A 17,892-nucleotide genomic window follows, 5' to 3' on the forward strand; every position below is an offset into this window, starting at 1 on the left:
GATTTTATTTTTCCCAGCATGCACCTGAAATTTTCAAGATGGCGCTGCCTAGATTCGATACTATTGGCTTCCGAGCAGCAGTCCACAAACCAATGGGTGATGTCACGGATGTTACGTCCATTTCTTTTATACAGTCTATGGTTCAAACTGAAAGTTAATGTACCTGAAATGTTGCCAATAAACCCACTGCAGCAGGAAATTGAGGCAGTAGATGGATGGTTTGGGTAATAATTTGACCGTTCCCCTTAGTTTTGTCTTCCAAATATATTTTTTACAGCGTGCCGACATGTTCCCAAATCTAAATTATTAACTTGATGAGAACAATATTATTCTTACTAAGACAAATAACTGAATATATGTATTATTATCCATTGAACTAGCTTAAAAGATATTTTTCTTTTCAGCTCATTGAAACAAATTTAAAGCCTTTTATCAGTCTGAACACAGAGAGATTAAGAGGCGCTCCTGTTTGTTTAGAGATATCTATGATCCAAACCAACAATGAACTGATCTACTAACAGGTATTCTGTGTGTGTGTTGTGATGACCACTCCTGTTTTTTTTTTACTCTCCCTGGCTTTACTCTTCTCCTCCTTCCAGAAAGTAACGAACACTGCATTTTCACCTCATCCACTCACTTACATACACTACTGATTCTACAGATTCAACATGTAGTTTTGATTTAGTGATATGAAGAAGTTACCTGAATAAATGATTTCCTCCTCCTTCTTTGTCTGAATCTTGAGTCAGTTCATCACAGCGTCATAGTCTGATATATCTTGTTCCTCTGTTGTTGTTGTTCCAAAAACTATTAAAAACATCAGTGAGTCTTATTGATGCAATTGGTGACATGTTCAATTCTCACACATGCTCAGTTGCATCTACACAGAACTACTCTCAGAGACTGAAAACATGATCAGTGTTATTTGTCTTTGGAGCCGTTAAAACCTGTTATATGACTAAGTAACTGGACAGTCCTTCCTTTTTGTGAGTCTTTAAACACCAACTCCTAGGCACTGCTGGGATTTGAACCCAGGATCTCCTGTTTACTAGACAGGCGCTTTAACCAACTAAGCCACAGCGCCTCTGATGAACTCTTACAAGAGTCATGTTGATTTACTGCTGATGGAAACCCAACAATTAACTAAAGCTTCAAATTAAAACCTGGTTTAAACCTATGACAGGAAACACTCCGTATGAAGATCATTATGTGTCATTCAACATTATCCTAGAGGCACTGCTGGGATTCGAACCCAGGATCTCCTGTTTACTAGACAGGCGCTTTAACCAACTAAGCCACAGCGCCTTCAACGGAGGTCCCTGAGGATTTCAGAACTTCACCGCTGCTTTCCAGTTTCCATCCACATTATGAGAGGATGTGGATCAACCTCTGTTTCTGGATTATTGCTAATCTATATATTCTATATATTAAGCACCGACGTCCTGCGTTGCACAGAACTACTCTCAGAGACTCAAAATGATATCTGTCATTAGTGTTTGGAGCGGTTTCTAAACTAACAAGCGTGACCAAACTCTTTAAAACTGACTAACCCACTGCCCCTCTAAAGGACTCCTGTTAAGTTACTCACTGTCATGTGTATTTTAACGTTGTTTTGCAGGTGCTGCTGGGATTTGAACCCAGGATCTCCTGTTTACAAGACAGGCACTTTAAACAACTAAGCCACAGCACCTGTGGAGGATGTTTCTGGGATGAGGTGGATCAACCTCTGATTCAGGAAACAATTGCAGATTTTGTTCTATATATTACATATAAAGTGTGACAACTAGGCACTGCTGGGATTTGAACCCAGGATCTCCTGTTTACAAGACAGGCACTTTCACCAGCTAAGCCACAGCGCCTTCGACAGATGTCTCTGGTGCCTTCAGAGGTTAGAGGCTGCTTTCCAGTTTCCATTCAGATTATGAGAGGATGTGGATCGACCTCTGTTTCTGGATTATTGCTAATATTGTTCCAAATATTAAGCACGAAGTGTAACAAAGAGGCACTGCTGGGATTTGAACCCAGGATCTCCTGTTTACTAGACAGGCGCTTTCACCAGCTAAGCCACAGCGCCTTCGACAGATGTCTCTGGTGCCTTCAGAGGTTAGAGGCTGCTTTCCAGTTTCCATTCAGATTATGAGAGGATGTGGATCGACCTCTGTTTCTGGATTATTGCTAATATTGTTCCAAATATTAAGCACGAAGTGTAACAAAGAGGCACTGCTGGGATTTGAACCCAGGATCTCCTGTTTACTAGACAGGCGCTTTGACCAACTAAGCCACAGCGCCTCTGATTGACAGCTCTGGTGCCACTTTTTGAGAGGAGGTGTCTCAACCCCTGATTATGGAAATAATTCAATATATCTTTCAATACATTAAATGTAACAAATAGGCACTGCTGGGATTCGAAACCAGGACCTCCTACCTTGCACAGAACTACTCTCAGAGACTGAAAATGATATTTGTCATTAGTCTTTGGAGCCGTTTCCAAACGAACTTGCATGACCAAACTCTTTAAAACTGACTAACCCACAGCCCCTCTAAAGGACTCCTGTTAAGTGTCTTTTAATGTTGTTTTGCAGGTGCTGCTGGGATTTGAACCCAGGATCTCCTGTTTACGAGACAGGCACTTTAACCAACTAAGCCACAGCGCCTCTGATTGACATTTCTAGTGCCACTTTATGAGAGGAGGTTAATGAACCTCTGATTCAGTAAATATTGTTCTATATATTAAACATGAAGTGTAACAAGAAGGCACTGCTGGGATTTGAACCCAGGATCTCCTGTTTACTAGACAGGCGCTTTGACCAACTAAGCCACAGCGCCTCTGATGCACTATTATCAGAGTGGTGTTGAGTTACTGCTGATGCAAACCCAACAGTTGCTGCTTAAAATTAAGACCTGTTATATGACTAAATAAGAGAAATCTTTCATTGTGAAGAATTCATTGAATTTTAAATGTATTTTAACAGCATCTTACAGGCACTGCTGGGATTCGAACCCAGGACCTCCTACCTTGCACAGAACTACTCTCAGAGACTGAAAATGATATCTATCATTAGTCTTTGGAGCCGTTTCTAAAATAACTAGCGTGACCAAACTCTTTAAAACTAACTAACCCACAGCCCCTCTAAAGGACTCCTGTCAGAGTCATGCTGAGTTACTCACTGTTATGTGTCTTTTAACATTGTCTTGCAGGTGCTGCTGGGATTTGAACCCAAGATCTCCTGTTTACAAGACAGGCGCTTTAACCAACTAAGCCACAGCGCCTCTGATGGGTGTTTCTGGTGCCACTTTATGAGATAACGTGGATCGACCTCTGATTCAGTAAATATTGTTTTATTTTTTAAACATTAAGTGTAGTAAGTAGGCACTGTTGGGATTTGAACCCAGGATCTCCTGTTTACTAGACAGGCGCTTTAACCAACTAAGCCACAGCGCCTCTGATTGACAGCTTTGGTGCCACTTTTTGAGAGGAGGTTTCTCAACCCCTGATTATAGAAATAATTCGATATATCTTTCCATACATTAAATGTAACAAACAGGCACTGCTGGGATTCAAACCCAGGACCTCCGACCTTGCACAGGACTACTCTCAGAGACTGAAAATGATATCTATCATTAGTCTTTGGAGCCGTTTCTAAAATAACTAGCGTGACCAAACTCTTTAAAACTAACTAACAGTCCCTCTAAAGGACTCCTGTCAGAGTCATGCTGAGTTACTCACTGTTATGTGTCTTTTAACATTGTCTTGCAGGTGCTGCTGGGATTTGAACCCAGGATCTCCTGTTTACAAGACAGGTGCTTTAACCAACTAAGCCACAGCACCTCTGATGGGGGTTTCTGGTGCCACTTTATGAGAGAACGTGGATCCACCTCTGATTCAGTAAATATTGTTTTATTTTTTAAACATGAAGTGTAGCAAGTAGGCACTGCTGGGATTTGAACCCAGGATCTCCTGTTTACAAGACAGGCGCTTTCACCAGCTAAGCCACAGCGCCTTCGATAAATGTCTCTGGTGCCTTCAGAGGTTAGAGGCTGCTTTCCAGTTTGCATTCAGATTATGAGAGGATGTGGATCGACCTCTGTTTCTGGATTATTGCTAATATTGTTCCAAATATTAAGCACGAAGTGTAACAAAGAGGCACTGCTGGGATTCGAACCCAGGATCTCCTGTTTACTAGACAGGCGCTTTGACCAACTAAGCCACAGCGCCTCTGATGCTGTATTATCAGAGTGGTGTTGAGTTACTGCTGATGCAAACCCAACATTTGCTGCTTAAAATTAAGACCTGTTATATGACTAAATAAGAGGAATCTTTCATTGTGAAGAATCCATTGAATTTTAAATGTATTTTAATAGCATCTTACAGGCACTGCTGGGATTCGAACCCAGGACCTCCTACCTTGCACAGAACTACTCTCAGAGACTGAAAATGATATCTATCATTTGTCTTTGGAGCCGTTTCTAAATTAACAAGCGTGACCAAACTCTTTAAAACTAACTAACCCACAGCCCCTCTAAAGGACTCCTGTTAAGTTACTCTCTGTTATGTGTCTTATAACATTGTTTTGCAGGTGCTGCTGGGATTTGAACCCAGGATCTCCTGTTTACGAGACAGGCGCTTTAACCAACTAAGCCACAGCACCTCTGATGAACTCTTATAAGAGTTGTGTTGAGTTACTGCTGATGCAAATCCAACATTTCCTTCTTTAATGCTTCAAATTTAAACCTGTTATATAACTAAATAACCGGAAACTTTCATTGAAGATTAAGATTAATATATATTTATTGATTATTTATGTGTCTTTGAAGAGCATCTTAGAGGCACTGCTGGGATTTGAACCCAGGATCTCCTGTTTACAAGACAGGCGCTTTAACCAACTAAGCCACAGCGCCTGTGATTAACAGCTCTGGTGCCACTTTTTGACAGGATGTGCATCGACCTCTGATTCAGAAAATCTTGTTCCCTATATTAAACATAAAGTGTAACAAACATGCACTGCTGGGATTTGAACCCAGGACCTCCTGCCTTGCACAGAACTACTCTCAGAGGCTTAAAATGTAATATCTGTCATTCGTCTTTGGAGCCTTTTCTAAAGCATTGTTAGGTGTCTCTGAATATTGTTTTGCAGGCACTGCTGGGATTTGAACCCAGGATCTCCTGTTTACTAGACAGGCGCTTTAACCAGCTAAGCCACAGCACCTGTGATGGACATCACTGGTGCCACTTTATGAGAGGTTAATCAACCTCTGCTTCAGTAAATAAATATTAAACATGAAGTATAACAAGCGTGCAATGCTGGGATTTGAAAGAAGGATGTCCTGTTCACTCGACAGGTCCTTTAACCAACTACGCCACAACTTAGAAGAGCTCACATTTCATGTTGAGTTACTGTCAATGCAAACAATTTACTGTTTCAAACTGAGATTATATGACAGGAAACACCCATTATGAAGTCACAGCGCCTCTGACGGACTTCTGTTAGAGTCATTTTGAGTTACTGCCGATGCAAACCAAACAATTAACTAAAGCTTCAAATTAAATATATATAGTTATATGACAGTAAACCTTCATTATGAAGTATCGTTCATCATTAGGTGTCTTTCAATATTGCCCCAGAGGCACTGCTGGGATTTGAACCCAGGATCTCCTGTTTACTAGACAGGCGCTTTAACCAACTAAGCCACAGCACCTCTGATGGTCTTTGTTAGAGTCATGTTGAGTTACTGCCGATGCAAACCCAACATTTCAAAGCAGGTTCAAATTAAAAACAGTTATATGACGAAATAACAGGAAACTTTTATTGTGAAGAATAAATGTATTTGTCATGTCTCTTTGAAGAGCATCTTAGAGGCACTGCTGGGATTTGAACCCAGGATATCCTGTTTACAAGACAGGTGCTTTAACCAGCTAAGCCACAGCGCCTTCAACAGATGTCTTTGGTGCCTTGAGAGGTTAGAGGCTGCTTTCCAGTTTCCATCCACATTATGACAAGAAGTGGATCAACCTCTTTCTGGATTATTATTAAACATGAAGTGTAGCAAGTAGGCACTGCTGGGATTTGAACCCATGATCTTATGTTTGCTGTCTGAAAACATAAGCTGATGTCTAGATGTTTACTAGACAGGCGCTTTAACCAGCTAAGCCACAGCACCTGTGATGGACATCACTGGTGCCACTTTATGAGAGGTTAATCAACCTCTGCTTCAGTAAATAAATATTAAACATGAAGTATAACAAGCGTGCAATGCTGGGATTTGAAAGAAGGATGTCCTGTTTACTCGACAGGTCCTTTAACCGACTACGCCACAACTTAGAAGAGCTCACATCAGAGTGGTGTTGAGTTACTGTCAGTCAATGCAAACAATTTCCTTTTTCAAACTGAAATTGCATGACAGGAAACACCTATTATGAAGAATCATTATTGTTTCACAGGCACTGCTGGGATTTGAACCCAGGATCTCCTGTTTACGAGACAGGCACTTTAACCAACTAAGCCACAGCGCCACTGATGGTCTTTGTTAGAGTCATGTTGAGTTGCTGCCAATGCAAACCCAACATTTCAAAGTAGGTTCAAATTAAAAACAGTTATATGACTAAATAACAGGAAACTTTTATTGTGAAGAATTTGTTGAAGTTTAAATGTATTTATCATGTCTCTTTAAAGAGCTTCTTAGAGGCGCTGCTGGGATTTGAACCCAGGATCTCCTGTTTACGAGACAGGCACTTTAACCAACTAAGCCACAGCGCCTCTGATAAATATCTATGAGAGTCATGTTGAGTTACTGCTGATGCAAACCAAACAATTAACTAAAGCTTCAAATTAAAACCTGTTATGTGACAGGAAACATTCATTATGAAGTGTCTGTCATCATTATGTGTCTTTCAACATTGCCCCAGAGGCACTGCTGGGATTTGAACTCAGGATCTCGAGACAGGCGCTTTAACCAACTAAGCCACAGCACCTCTGATGATCTTCTATTAGAGTCATGTTGAGTTACTGCTGATGCAAACCAAACAATTAACTAAAGCTTCAAATTAAATATATATAGTTATATGACAGTAAACCCTCATTATGAAGTATCATTCATCACTATGTGTCTTTCAACATTGCCCCAGAGGCACTGCTGGGATTTGAACCCAGGATCTCCTGTTTACTAGACAGGCGCTTTAACCAACTAAGCCAGCGCCTCTGATGATCTTCTATTAGAGTCGTGTTGAGTTACTGCTGATGCAAACCCAACATTTCCTTCTTTAGTGCTTCAAATTTAAACCTGTTTTATAACTAAATAACCGGAAACTTTCATTAAAGATATGTATTTATTAATCCCACAGAAGGCTAACTGTGTCCCTCACTGTTATGTGTCTTTGAACAGCATCTTAGAGGCACTGCTGGGATTTGAACCCAGGATCTCCTGTTTACAAGACAGGCGCTTTAACCAACTAAGCTACAGCGCCACTGATGAATGTTCATGAGAGTCATGTTGACTTACTGTTGATGCAAACCAAACAATTATGAAGTATTGTTCATCACTATGTGTCTTTCAACATTGTCCCATAGGCACTGCTGGGATTTGAACCCAGGATCTCCTGTTTACAAGACAGGCGCTTTAACCAACTAAGCCACAGCACCTCTGAGTGAACAGCAGAAGTTTGCCACTGCTTACTAGTTTTCAGCCACTTTATGAGAGGAGGTTAATAGACTTCTGATTAAGGAAATAGTTGAAAACCTTGTTCTACATATTAATCATTAAGTACATCAAGCAGGCACTGGTGGGATTCAAACCAAGGAGCTCCTATGAAGTATTCATGGATATAGCTGGTGCCACTCTATGAGAGGGTGTGGACCGGCCTCTGACTCTAAATTATCGAAGATGTCATTTTATATATTAAACATGAATTATAACAAATAGGCACTGCTGGGATTCGAACCCAGGATCTCCTGTTTACTAGACAGGCGCTTTAACCAACTAAGCCACAGCGCCTCTGATGCAACTGGAAACAGGAAGTGAGATAGCTATAAGACCAATTTGCTTATTTAACTAAATCATTAATTCAATTTGGATGAAACCTTTGAGAACATACAGCAGAAATGTAGCATTAAACAGTATATTTAAACATATTAACGTCACAAAATGAATAAAACTATCTAATCTCAAGCTGTGGTGCATGAAACATTAAATATATCCATGAAATTGTGTCTAATACAGCATCAGCTCTCTGTATCTCTTACATGAAAGTAATAGCATCATTATTATCTTCATGCTATAATTTAAACGCTACTGTGGATATAAAGAAGTGGGTGCTGCAGCTGGACTTTGACATCAGACAACTGCGTCGTATATATATGAGGGGAGTGGTACTGTTGCTGTTATCAGACTGTGTAATTTACAGCTCTGGCTCTGACATTAACCCCTGAAAATGAAACTCACATCAACATCACTCTTTGCTCTCTGTACATGCGAACGCTCCCAGCATGGCAGCGTCTTCCCAGCCCTGCTTTGCATATGACTGCAGGGTTTTTCGGGATCAAAGGGAGGAAGTCATGAAGCAGGCCCCCGTCTGATGAAACGCTCGCTCCCGTTTTCAGGAGGCCTGCGAGGGGTTTTACTGTACAGCCTGCACGCTTTGCATTTACACTCCAGTCGCCGGTTCAGGGTGACTCGTTGGCAGAGCAGGTGGGGGGTCGCTGTATCGCTCAAGGACTCTTTGACAGAAGTCGAAGGAGCTGACGGACTCACGCTGGCTCCAACTGGTGACCTTTCAGCTTCAGGAAAGACTGTTTCTTACATTAAGATATCTCTAAACAAACAGGAGCGCCTCTTAATCTCTCTGTGTTCAGACTGATAAAAGGCTTTAAATTTGTTTCAATGAGCTGAAAAGAAAAATATCTTTTAAGCCAGTTCAATGGATAATAATACATATATTCAGTCATTTGTCTTAGTAAGAATAATATTGTTCTCATCAAGTTAATAATTTAGATTTGGGAACATGTCGGCACGCTGTAAAAAATATATTTGGAAGAGAAAACAAAGGGAAACGGTCAAATTATTACCCAAACCATCCATCTACTGCCTCAATTTCCTGCTGCAGTGGGTTTATTTGCAACATTTCAGGTACATTAACTTTCAGTTTGAGACATAGACTATATAAAAGAAATGGACGTAACATCTGTATCGTCACCCATTGGTTTGTGGACTGCTGCTCAGAAGCCAATAGTTTCGAATCTAGGCAGCGCCATCTTGAAAATTTCAGGTGCATGCTGGGAAAAATAAAAACATGGATTCTACTTATATGGGCATGAGGCGGAGCCATGGGGCGGAGCGGGGAGGTTGCTATGGTTGCGAGGGCTGGATCTCGAGGACATTGGTCAATCAACCTGTCAATCAGGACGTAACCACGCCCTAATGCATACCCTGCTTTATCGTCACATATAAAATCAGGGAGGCCAAAATGTCCCAAATGAACATCATACTGCATTGAAGAAGGCTTTAAACTAGCGATTGAGACCATAAACACATTTTGAAAACGTTTACTGAGGTTAGAAATCAAGTGAGAAGTTGGTGAATTCTCCATTGACTTGTATAGAGACGGTCGCCCCCTGGTGGCCTTTTGATAGAATGCAGCTCTGAGTTACTTCCTGGTTGGCCTCATTTCAGAGGACCGGAGCTCCCTGCCTGGTTTGAACTCTGAATAAAGTATACAAACTCGATAAACTCTTGATTTATTTCCAACTTGTCTGATCATCTAAATACTCGTGTTTCAGACATAAGAAACTCCGATTGAGCCTTTTTGGTGTCCATCAAATCTTCCATTAACGTCAATAGACATCATGTAAACCGTGAAGCTTCTGTCATGAACGCCACATGAGATCATGTTCTGTGTGAGTCCATTAAACACCCGCTGCATCTCAATACAGACATCAGAGGGTATCTAGCATGTATGCAATGAGATGTAAAGGAGATCTGGTTGGTGTTTCTTACCCAGCTGGACTTCATTAAAGTGTTTTCACATGTTTTTACAGATCTCAGCTTTTACATTGGTGAGAGTCATGCCATCATAACTGAGCAACACTACAGACCAGAGCCTTTAAGCCTCTAATATTATATTTAAATGACATCAGCACAGCCTTTAGCACAGCAGTCTTTGAGAGGAATGTTTTTATGGCCAAGACGTGAGAGGTGAAGCCTGCATGTTGCTCATAGAAGGCTGGTATAAAGACTGAAAAACACAAATCAGGTTGCATTAGTGGGATCCCTGTTGCTTCAGACCAAGAACGACTGATTTTACTAACACATCCACAAGTTTAACCTTACAGTATCGTCCTCCCGGGTTTTGGCTGTTCCTCCCTTCCTTCTTTCCTTCCTTCCTTCTGTCTGTCCTTCCTCCCTCCCTCCTTCTTTCCTTCCCTCCTTACTTCCTTCCTTTTCTTCTTTCTTTCCTCTGTCCTTCCTTCCTTCCTTTCTCCCTCCCTCCTTCCTTGTTTCCTCCCTCCCTCCTACCTTCCTTTGACCGTCCTACCTTCCTTCCTTCTTTCCTTCCTTCCTTCCTCCTTCCCTCCTACCTTCCTTCCTTCCTTCTTTCCTCCGTCCTTCCTTCTTCCTCCTTTCCTTCCTCCGTCCTTCCTTCTTCCTCCCTTCCTTCCTCCTTCCCTCCTACCTTCCTTCCTTCCTTCTTAACTTCCTTCCTTCCTCCTTCACTCCTACCTTCCTTCCTTCCTTCTTTCCTCCGTCCTTCCTTCTTCCTCCCTTCCTTCCTTCCTTCTTTCCTTCCTTCCTCCTTCCCTCCTACCTTACTTCCTTCCTTCTTTCCTCCATCCTTACTTCTTCCTCCCTTCCTTCCTCCTTTCTTTCCTTCCTTCCTCCTTCCCTCCTACCTTCCTTCCTTCCTTCCTTCTTTCCTCCGTCCTTCCTTCTTTCTTTCCTTCCTTCTTCCTTCCTTCCTTCCTTCTTCCTCCCTTCCTTCCTTCTTTCCTTCTTTCTTCCTTCCTTCCTTCTTCCTCCCTTCCTTCCTTCTTCCTCCCTTCCTTCCTTCTTCCTTCTTCCCTTCCTTCCTTGACTCAAGGACAACAGGAGGGTTAAAGGCTTATCAGACTCCTAATGGATTAACAGAAGGGTAAAGATATGCTTGGGTCACGTTTTCACACATCTAATACAAGTTATACCAGAGTTATGTTATCACAAGATGTTTTAGGTAACAGTTAATCATATCGGCTGATGATGTGCACACCACCTATGTCAGGCAAGCTAAGCAAGATAAGATAAGATAATCCTTTATTAGACATTTACATCATTTTAAGGTTTGCAGCAAAGTGGATGAAATGTAAAGAGCAGCAATAAAAGAAAGAATAAAGAACAAGAAATAATAAGTAAGTAAAAAAGCAATAGGAACAACTGGAACTAAAAAACAGTAAATAGGAACATGTATAAGAGGAATATTGGTGTTGTCAGACTGATACGATGACACAAATGTCCTTGAGTGAGCTCCGTGCATGTCTGCATACGTCTGCAAATGTAAGATTTTATGCAGGCTGGGTCGACCGTATTGATTAATCTTATCTGTTCAGAAGCACACAGGCTGAAATACTCTCTACGTAGACACGGTGTAAGAAAAAAAAAAGTTTACTACTCTGCAAAGTTATCACAGCTGCAGTCACTTTATCCTTCATCATAATAACTGCAAGGTAGACTGTGGAGCTAGGGTTTAGGGTTAAGAAGGAAAATACCAGGAATATGAGGTACTTATATACTTGATTGGCCAACATGGCGCACTGTCAGATGGAGTCGAATTGAAAATACAGATTTTTGCATTAGTCATAATAGGAAATGTAGGTATGGACATTAATAAGAAACAATGTATGAGTAAGTTTCTGTTTGATCTTGTTTTATGTAGATACATGAATGTGGAGATATGTGGTTAAATGAGGCGGGGAGCTCCAGTCCTCTGAAATGAGGCCAACGTGGAAGTAACTTAGGGCTGCATTCTATCAAAAGGCCACCAGGGGGCGACCGTCTCTATACAAGTCAATGGAGAATTCACCAACTTCTCACTTGATTTCTAACCTCAGTAAACGTTTTCAAAATGTGTTTATGGTCTCAATCGCTAGTTTAAAGCCTTCTTCAATGCAGTATGATGTTCATTTGGGACATTTTGGCCTCCCTGATTTTATATGTGACGATAAAGCAGGGTATGCATTAGGGCGTGGATACGTCCTGATTGACAGGTTGATTGACCAATGTCTTTGAGATCCAGCCCTCGCAACCATAGCAACCTCCCCGCTCCACCCATGGCCCGCCTCATGCCCATATAAGTAGAATCCATGTTTTTATTTTTCCCAGCATGCACCTGAAATTTTCAAGATGGCGCTGCCTAGATTCGAAACTATTGTCTTCCGAGCAGCAGTCCACAAACCAATGGGTGACGATACAGATGTTACGTCCATTTCTTCTATACAGTCTGTGGGTTATACATGAATATATATGTATGTGTGTAAGTGGAAGGGCAACATTTGGATAACTGAAGAATGTAAAGTCTCAAAAATATGTTGTGTGACTTTATCAGTAGTACAGCTGCATTCCCTCCTTTCCTTCCTCCCTTCCTTCCTTCTTTCCTCCATCCTTCCTTCCTTTCCTTTCCTCCCTTCCTTCCTCCCTCCTTTCCTTCTTCCCTCCATCCTTCCTTCCTTTTCTTTCCTCCTTTCCTTTCCTTTCTTTCTTTCCTTCCTCCCTCCCTCCTTTCCTTCCTAGTCAAAATACTAGCCAAAATTAAAAATTAAAAAAAAGAAAATACTGCAAAAGTTGAGCCAGGGTGAGAAAGCTGGGGGGGGGGGGGGTAAGAGCAGAGATCTCAGTGAACTGAATGAGTGTGTGTTCTGTCATTCATTGCTGCTGTCTGTGTGAACGCGGTGAAGAAGCGGTGGGTGTTTGTCATCAGACAGCTCAGCGGGAGCAGTGACAGGTGTAGATGTGGGGAACCTGCCCGCCTGAGGAGGAGACCACAGGGACTCTCAATACTATTCACTGCCTCCAGGAAAATTATGTCTTTGACCTCCGTCTCTCTGTCCGTCCCAACAGACGCAGGAAGGCAGCTGGAATATCGGTTCCCTTTTTCTTAAAGGTGCAGTACGTAGAATATAGAGATGTTTAGTGGAAGGATAAGTATGTTTTTAGTTAATGTATAATCACCTGAAAATCATTGGCTGTGTTCGAAACCGCATACTACACACTTCTATACTACACACTAAAGGACCAGATAGTAAGCAGACCGTTTACACTGTAGTAAACTACACGATTACCCACAATGCATTTGGTTCCTACCCGAGCTGAAATCATCAGGCTGAAGCTGATTTCATTTTAGCTCTAACTCTGTAAATAAACCACTTTATCCACATTTCTAACCTTTTTAGGAAGAAAGTAAAGTAGCCCTTTAGATCCACAATGTGACGCTAACTTGTCCAAATATCACCTGTTTAAAGTTTTGTTCCTTAGAATTCGGAGCCGCTCAAGTTAGCCGTAGCGAGTAACGCACTTCCTGTCATTTTCACAAAATAAAACACCCGTTGCCTTTTATTATTAAGAAAACCATAATGATAGAATTAGTGCTTTTATTTTGAAAACAGGAAGCGAACATACCCTCGCTGTAGCTGATCTGTGACGTTTGTATTTTGGGTTTTTTTCAGAAGTTGCGTTGCATCTTGGGTAATTTGAGTGTGAGTAGTAGCGTTGCATCTTGGGTAATGTGAGTGTGAGTAGTAGCGTTGCATCTTGGGTAATGTGAGTGTGAGTAGTAGCGTTGCATCTTGGGTAATGTGAGTGTGAGTAGTAGCGTTGCATCTTGGGTAATGTGAGTGTGAGTAGTCAGCTCTTGATGCATACTCTGCATTTCTGGAGAATCTAGTAAACCATCCAGGAACTTCTCACATACTCTAAATCATTACACAGTTAAACACACTACATACTTCAAATGGCGTCAGAGTTAGTACGAGTAGTAAGAAAGCATGCAGTTTAGAACAGACCCATTGTGTTTTTGTTATCTTAGGATAAGCCCTTCATATCAACGGAGGGAGCAGGTCATCTTTCATGTTTCTACAGAAGCAACAGATAACGTGAATCTTCTCCAGAGAGATGTGAGGATATTCTGAATTGATTTTATAACAAAGTAGTAGAGATTCAGCAACACCTTAGAACCCGGAGCGCACTGTTGCACTCTCAACATCGTCCACCTGTGCTTCGGACTGAATCTTTACTTGATTTCTGAAAGCTGTGTGTCATACAGTTGGTCCAGATGTTTTAGCCATCAGTAGTATTAGTAGTAGTAGTAGCTTTATTGTCATTATATTGAGGGTCAGAAAACAATAGAACGAAATGTAGATAGCCATTATTAACTGCTGCCTGTCCCTCCTATATTTAAACATGCCACTGTTAACCCTCTTTTAAAGAAGCCTTTTCTAGATCCTCCTGTTTTAGGTCATCATCTCCAAGCTTCCCTTTTTTATCGAACCTTTTGGAAAACACAAAACAGATCTTTTTTATAAACAACAATCAAATACTTGAACATTTCCAACGTGGCTTCTGCTCCTGAGACGGCTCACCGGTGACCTACAGCTTGCAGCCAACACCGGCCTGTACTCCATTATGATACCATATACTTTATTGCCCCTGTAGGGAAATTTGTCTTGGACTCAGAGCAGCGTGCATAATGCCTCGTAGACAAACAACATGTGAACAAAACACAAACCAGAACCAGCTGTTTAAATCATAACTATAAATTACACATGACAAAATATTGTAACCCCCATGGTACAAAAACACAATAACACAAAAAACACAAAAACACAAAAACACATTGCCCATTGCATGAACACTATAATAAAACACTATGAGAAGAAGGAAGGAAGGAAAGAACGAAGGGAGGAAGAAGGAAGGAAAGGAAAGGAAAGGAGGGAGGAAGGAAGGAAGGGAGGAAGAGAGGAAGAGGGAAGGAAAGGAGGGAGGAAGGAAGGGAGGAAAGGACGAAGGAAGGAAAGGAAGGAGGGAGGAAAGAAGGAAGGGAGGAAGAAGGAAGGAAAGGAGGAACCCCCATGGTACAAAAACACAATAACACAAAAAACACAAAAACACATTGCCCATTGCATGAACACCATAATAACACACTATGAGACTATTGCGCAATCATTACAGCCTTAGTGTTACATTTTGGTGATGATTATAATCAATGAAAAATGTTGTATCTGCTAAAAGGGAACTTGATTGTTGACTATTATTTGTTAAAGATTATCAAACCTGAATCAGAGGTTTATTAACCTCCTTTCATAAAGTGATACCAAAGCTGTCACTCAGAGGCGCTGTGGCTTAGTTGGTTAAAGCGCCTGTCTTGTAAACAGGAGATCCTGGGTTCAAATCCCAGCAGTGCCTGGAAGATGCTGTTCAAAGACACATAACAGTGAGGGACACAGTTAGCCTTCTGTGGGATCAATAAATATATATCTTTAATGAAAGTTTCCGGTTATATAACAGGTTTAAATTTGAAGCACTAAAGAAGGAAATGTTGGATTTGCATTGGCAGTAACTCAACATGACTCTAACAAAAGATCATCAGAGGCGCTGTGGCTTAGTTGGTTAAAGCGCCTGTCTTGTAAACAGGAGATCCTGGGTTCAAATCCCAGCAGTGCCTCTAAGATGCTGTTCAAAGACTTAAACAGTGAGAGACACAGTTAGCCTTCTGTGGGATCAATAAATATATATCTTTAATGAAAGTTTCTGGTTATTTAGTTATATAACAGGTTTAAATTTGAAGCACTAAAGAAGGAAATGTTGGGTTTGCATCAGCAGTAACTCAACATGACTCTAACAGAAGATCATCAGAGGCGCTGTGGCTTAGTTGGTTAAAGTGCCTGTCTAGTAAACAGGAAATCCTGGGTTCAAATCCCAGCAGTGCCTTGTTATCACACATCATGTTTAATATGTAGAACAAGAGCTTCAATTATTTCCTGAATCAGAGGTTTATTAACCTCCTCTCATAAAGTGATACCAGAGCTGTGGCTCAAAGGCGCTGTGGCTTAGTTGGTTAAAGTGCCTGTCTAGTAAACAGGAGATCCTGGGTTCAAATCCCAGCAGTGCCTCTAATATGCTCCTTAAAGAGACATGACAAATGCATTTAAACTTTCACAATAAAAGTTTCCTGTTATTTAGTCATATAACTGTTTTTAATTTGAACCTACTTTGAAATTATGGGTTTGCATCGGCAGTAACTCAACATGACTCTAACAAAGACCATCAGTGGCGCTGTGGCTTAGTTGGTTAAAGCGCCTGTCTAGTAAACAGGAGATCCTGGGTTCAAATCCCAGCAGTGCCTATTTGTGATACTTAATGTTTAATATACAGAACAAGGTTTCTGAATCAGAGATCAGTCCACCTCCTCTCATAAAGTGGTGTTGTTGGTTAAAGCGCCTGTCTAGTAAACAGGACATCCTGGTTTTAAATCCCAACTTTGCCCGCTTGTTATACTTCATGTATATTTCCTGAATCAGAGATCGGACCACCTGAGACCACCAGAGATATCAAGAGGCGCTGTGGCTTAGTTGGTTAAAGTGCCTGTCTAGTAAACAGGAGATCCTGGATTCAAATCCCAGCAGTGCCTCTAAGATGTTAAGATGTTCACATAACAGTGAGGGACACAGTTAGCCTTCTGTGGGATCAATAAATATATATCTTTAATGAAAGTTTCTGGTTATTTAGTTATATAACAGGTTTAAATTTGAAGCACTAAAGAAGGAAATGTTGAGTTTGCATCAGCAGTAACTCAACACGACTCTAACAGAAGATCATCAGAGGTGCTGTGGCTTAGTTGGTTAAAGCGCCTGTCTAGTAAACAGGAGATCCTGGGTTCAAATCCCAGCAGTGCCTCTAATATGCTCCTTAAAGAGACATGAAAAATGCGTTTAAACTTCAACAATTTCTTCACAATAAAAGTTTCCTGTTATTTAGTCATATAACTGTTTTTAATTTGAACCTGCTTTGAAATGTTGGGTTTGCATCGGCAGTAACTCAACATGACTCTAATAAAGGCCACCAGTGGCGCTGTGGCTTAGTTGGTTAAAGCGCCTGTCTAGTAAACAGGAGATCCTGGGTTCAAATCCCAGCAGTGCCTGTCTGTGATACTTAATGTTTAATATACAGAACAAGGTTTCTGAATCAGAGATCAGTCCACCTCACTGTTGTTGAAATCCAGTGAAAGTCTGCTTTCATCCAGGCCGTCAAAGATGAACAGAACTTTACAGCCAGCGAGCTTCTCTGCTGTGAGCTTCTGTAATGTTGGATAGAAAACACGGATCAGCATGAGCAGACTGTACTGCTCATCTTTATGAGAGGATAAAGTGGTGCTGTTGGTTAAAGCGCCTATCGAGTAAACAGGACATTCTGGTTTCAAATCCCAACTTTGCCCACTTGTTATACTTCATGTATATTTCCTGAATCAGAGATCGGACCACCTGGGACCACCAGAGATATCAAGAGGCGCTGTGGCTTAGTTGGTTAAAGCGCCTGTTTAGTAAACAGGAGATCCTGGGTTCAAATCCCAGCAGTGCCTGGAAGATGCTATGCAAAGCCAAATGACAAATACATTTAAACTTCAATAAGTTCTTCACAACAGAAGTTTCCTGTTATTTAGTCGTATAACTGGTTTTAATCTGAAGCATTAGTTAAATGTTGGGTTTGCATCGGCAGTAACTCAACACAACTCTGACAAAGTCCATCAGAGGTGATGTAGCTTCAGTGTTAATTTCGTCAGACGAAACGAGATGAAATATGTAATGTATATAAAGCTTATTTTGAGTAATATATTCCTCATTTCATTACTTTATTTTTGCAGTGTACTACATATTATAATCA

At 41.1% G+C, this 17,892-nt stretch overlaps 33 non-coding genes across 33 annotated transcripts; 9 read left to right on the forward strand and 24 right to left on the reverse strand.

The window, feature by feature from the left end:
• Positions 1–1,010: 1,010 nt before the first annotated feature.
• On the reverse strand, positions 1,011–1,084 carry trnat-agu (transfer RNA threonine (anticodon AGU)). Its single transcript has one exon. It is a non-coding gene; the product is annotated as a tRNA-Thr (tRNA).
• Positions 1,085–1,231: 147 nt separating this feature from the next.
• trnat-agu (transfer RNA threonine (anticodon AGU)) lies at positions 1,232–1,305 on the reverse strand. Its single transcript has one exon. It is a non-coding gene; the product is annotated as a tRNA-Thr (tRNA).
• A 311-nt stretch (positions 1,306–1,616) lies between these two features.
• Positions 1,617–1,690, reverse strand: trnat-ugu (transfer RNA threonine (anticodon UGU)). Its single transcript has one exon. It is a non-coding gene; the product is annotated as a tRNA-Thr (tRNA).
• A 95-nt stretch (positions 1,691–1,785) lies between these two features.
• Positions 1,786–1,859, reverse strand: trnat-ugu (transfer RNA threonine (anticodon UGU)). Its single transcript has one exon. It is a non-coding gene; the product is annotated as a tRNA-Thr (tRNA).
• Positions 1,860–2,000: 141 nt separating this feature from the next.
• On the reverse strand, positions 2,001–2,074 carry trnat-agu (transfer RNA threonine (anticodon AGU)). The gene has a single exon. It is a non-coding gene; the product is annotated as a tRNA-Thr (tRNA).
• A 141-nt stretch (positions 2,075–2,215) lies between these two features.
• trnat-agu (transfer RNA threonine (anticodon AGU)) lies at positions 2,216–2,289 on the reverse strand. The gene has a single exon. It is a non-coding gene; the product is annotated as a tRNA-Thr (tRNA).
• A 291-nt stretch (positions 2,290–2,580) lies between these two features.
• On the reverse strand, positions 2,581–2,654 carry trnat-cgu (transfer RNA threonine (anticodon CGU)). The gene has a single exon. It is a non-coding gene; the product is annotated as a tRNA-Thr (tRNA).
• Positions 2,655–2,752: 98 nt separating this feature from the next.
• trnat-agu (transfer RNA threonine (anticodon AGU)) lies at positions 2,753–2,826 on the reverse strand. Its single transcript has one exon. It is a non-coding gene; the product is annotated as a tRNA-Thr (tRNA).
• Positions 2,827–3,196: 370 nt separating this feature from the next.
• trnat-ugu (transfer RNA threonine (anticodon UGU)) lies at positions 3,197–3,270 on the reverse strand. Its single transcript has one exon. It is a non-coding gene; the product is annotated as a tRNA-Thr (tRNA).
• A 98-nt stretch (positions 3,271–3,368) lies between these two features.
• Positions 3,369–3,442, reverse strand: trnat-agu (transfer RNA threonine (anticodon AGU)). The gene has a single exon. It is a non-coding gene; the product is annotated as a tRNA-Thr (tRNA).
• Positions 3,443–3,755: 313 nt separating this feature from the next.
• Positions 3,756–3,829, reverse strand: trnat-ugu (transfer RNA threonine (anticodon UGU)). Its single transcript has one exon. It is a non-coding gene; the product is annotated as a tRNA-Thr (tRNA).
• A 98-nt stretch (positions 3,830–3,927) lies between these two features.
• On the reverse strand, positions 3,928–4,001 carry trnat-ugu (transfer RNA threonine (anticodon UGU)). Its single transcript has one exon. It is a non-coding gene; the product is annotated as a tRNA-Thr (tRNA).
• A 141-nt stretch (positions 4,002–4,142) lies between these two features.
• trnat-agu (transfer RNA threonine (anticodon AGU)) lies at positions 4,143–4,216 on the reverse strand. Its single transcript has one exon. It is a non-coding gene; the product is annotated as a tRNA-Thr (tRNA).
• Positions 4,217–4,575: 359 nt separating this feature from the next.
• trnat-cgu (transfer RNA threonine (anticodon CGU)) lies at positions 4,576–4,649 on the reverse strand. The gene has a single exon. It is a non-coding gene; the product is annotated as a tRNA-Thr (tRNA).
• A 176-nt stretch (positions 4,650–4,825) lies between these two features.
• trnat-ugu (transfer RNA threonine (anticodon UGU)) lies at positions 4,826–4,899 on the reverse strand. The gene has a single exon. It is a non-coding gene; the product is annotated as a tRNA-Thr (tRNA).
• Positions 4,900–5,133: 234 nt separating this feature from the next.
• On the reverse strand, positions 5,134–5,207 carry trnat-agu (transfer RNA threonine (anticodon AGU)). The gene has a single exon. It is a non-coding gene; the product is annotated as a tRNA-Thr (tRNA).
• A 416-nt stretch (positions 5,208–5,623) lies between these two features.
• trnat-agu (transfer RNA threonine (anticodon AGU)) lies at positions 5,624–5,697 on the reverse strand. Its single transcript has one exon. It is a non-coding gene; the product is annotated as a tRNA-Thr (tRNA).
• A 158-nt stretch (positions 5,698–5,855) lies between these two features.
• On the reverse strand, positions 5,856–5,929 carry trnat-ugu (transfer RNA threonine (anticodon UGU)). The gene has a single exon. It is a non-coding gene; the product is annotated as a tRNA-Thr (tRNA).
• A 508-nt stretch (positions 5,930–6,437) lies between these two features.
• On the reverse strand, positions 6,438–6,511 carry trnat-cgu (transfer RNA threonine (anticodon CGU)). Its single transcript has one exon. It is a non-coding gene; the product is annotated as a tRNA-Thr (tRNA).
• Positions 6,512–6,681: 170 nt separating this feature from the next.
• Positions 6,682–6,755, reverse strand: trnat-cgu (transfer RNA threonine (anticodon CGU)). The gene has a single exon. It is a non-coding gene; the product is annotated as a tRNA-Thr (tRNA).
• A 366-nt stretch (positions 6,756–7,121) lies between these two features.
• Positions 7,122–7,197, reverse strand: trnat-agu (transfer RNA threonine (anticodon AGU)). Its single transcript has one exon. It is a non-coding gene; the product is annotated as a tRNA-Thr (tRNA).
• A 191-nt stretch (positions 7,198–7,388) lies between these two features.
• On the reverse strand, positions 7,389–7,462 carry trnat-ugu (transfer RNA threonine (anticodon UGU)). The gene has a single exon. It is a non-coding gene; the product is annotated as a tRNA-Thr (tRNA).
• A 101-nt stretch (positions 7,463–7,563) lies between these two features.
• On the reverse strand, positions 7,564–7,637 carry trnat-ugu (transfer RNA threonine (anticodon UGU)). Its single transcript has one exon. It is a non-coding gene; the product is annotated as a tRNA-Thr (tRNA).
• Positions 7,638–7,915: 278 nt separating this feature from the next.
• trnat-agu (transfer RNA threonine (anticodon AGU)) lies at positions 7,916–7,989 on the reverse strand. The gene has a single exon. It is a non-coding gene; the product is annotated as a tRNA-Thr (tRNA).
• A 7,354-nt stretch (positions 7,990–15,343) lies between these two features.
• Positions 15,344–15,417, forward strand: trnat-ugu (transfer RNA threonine (anticodon UGU)). Its single transcript has one exon. It is a non-coding gene; the product is annotated as a tRNA-Thr (tRNA).
• Positions 15,418–15,602: 185 nt separating this feature from the next.
• Positions 15,603–15,676, forward strand: trnat-ugu (transfer RNA threonine (anticodon UGU)). Its single transcript has one exon. It is a non-coding gene; the product is annotated as a tRNA-Thr (tRNA).
• Positions 15,677–15,868: 192 nt separating this feature from the next.
• Positions 15,869–15,942, forward strand: trnat-agu (transfer RNA threonine (anticodon AGU)). Its single transcript has one exon. It is a non-coding gene; the product is annotated as a tRNA-Thr (tRNA).
• A 108-nt stretch (positions 15,943–16,050) lies between these two features.
• trnat-agu (transfer RNA threonine (anticodon AGU)) lies at positions 16,051–16,124 on the forward strand. Its single transcript has one exon. It is a non-coding gene; the product is annotated as a tRNA-Thr (tRNA).
• A 159-nt stretch (positions 16,125–16,283) lies between these two features.
• trnat-agu (transfer RNA threonine (anticodon AGU)) lies at positions 16,284–16,357 on the forward strand. The gene has a single exon. It is a non-coding gene; the product is annotated as a tRNA-Thr (tRNA).
• Positions 16,358–16,568: 211 nt separating this feature from the next.
• trnat-agu (transfer RNA threonine (anticodon AGU)) lies at positions 16,569–16,642 on the forward strand. Its single transcript has one exon. It is a non-coding gene; the product is annotated as a tRNA-Thr (tRNA).
• Positions 16,643–16,834: 192 nt separating this feature from the next.
• Positions 16,835–16,908, forward strand: trnat-agu (transfer RNA threonine (anticodon AGU)). Its single transcript has one exon. It is a non-coding gene; the product is annotated as a tRNA-Thr (tRNA).
• Positions 16,909–17,078: 170 nt separating this feature from the next.
• trnat-agu (transfer RNA threonine (anticodon AGU)) lies at positions 17,079–17,152 on the forward strand. The gene has a single exon. It is a non-coding gene; the product is annotated as a tRNA-Thr (tRNA).
• Positions 17,153–17,516: 364 nt separating this feature from the next.
• trnat-agu (transfer RNA threonine (anticodon AGU)) lies at positions 17,517–17,590 on the forward strand. Its single transcript has one exon. It is a non-coding gene; the product is annotated as a tRNA-Thr (tRNA).
• Positions 17,591–17,892: the final 302 nt, after the last annotated feature.

The sequence above is a fragment of the Scomber japonicus genome, chromosome 16, assembly GCF_027409825.1.
Source record: "Scomber japonicus isolate fScoJap1 chromosome 16, fScoJap1.pri, whole genome shotgun sequence".
Lineage (NCBI taxonomy): Eukaryota > Metazoa > Chordata > Actinopteri > Scombriformes > Scombridae > Scomber > Scomber japonicus.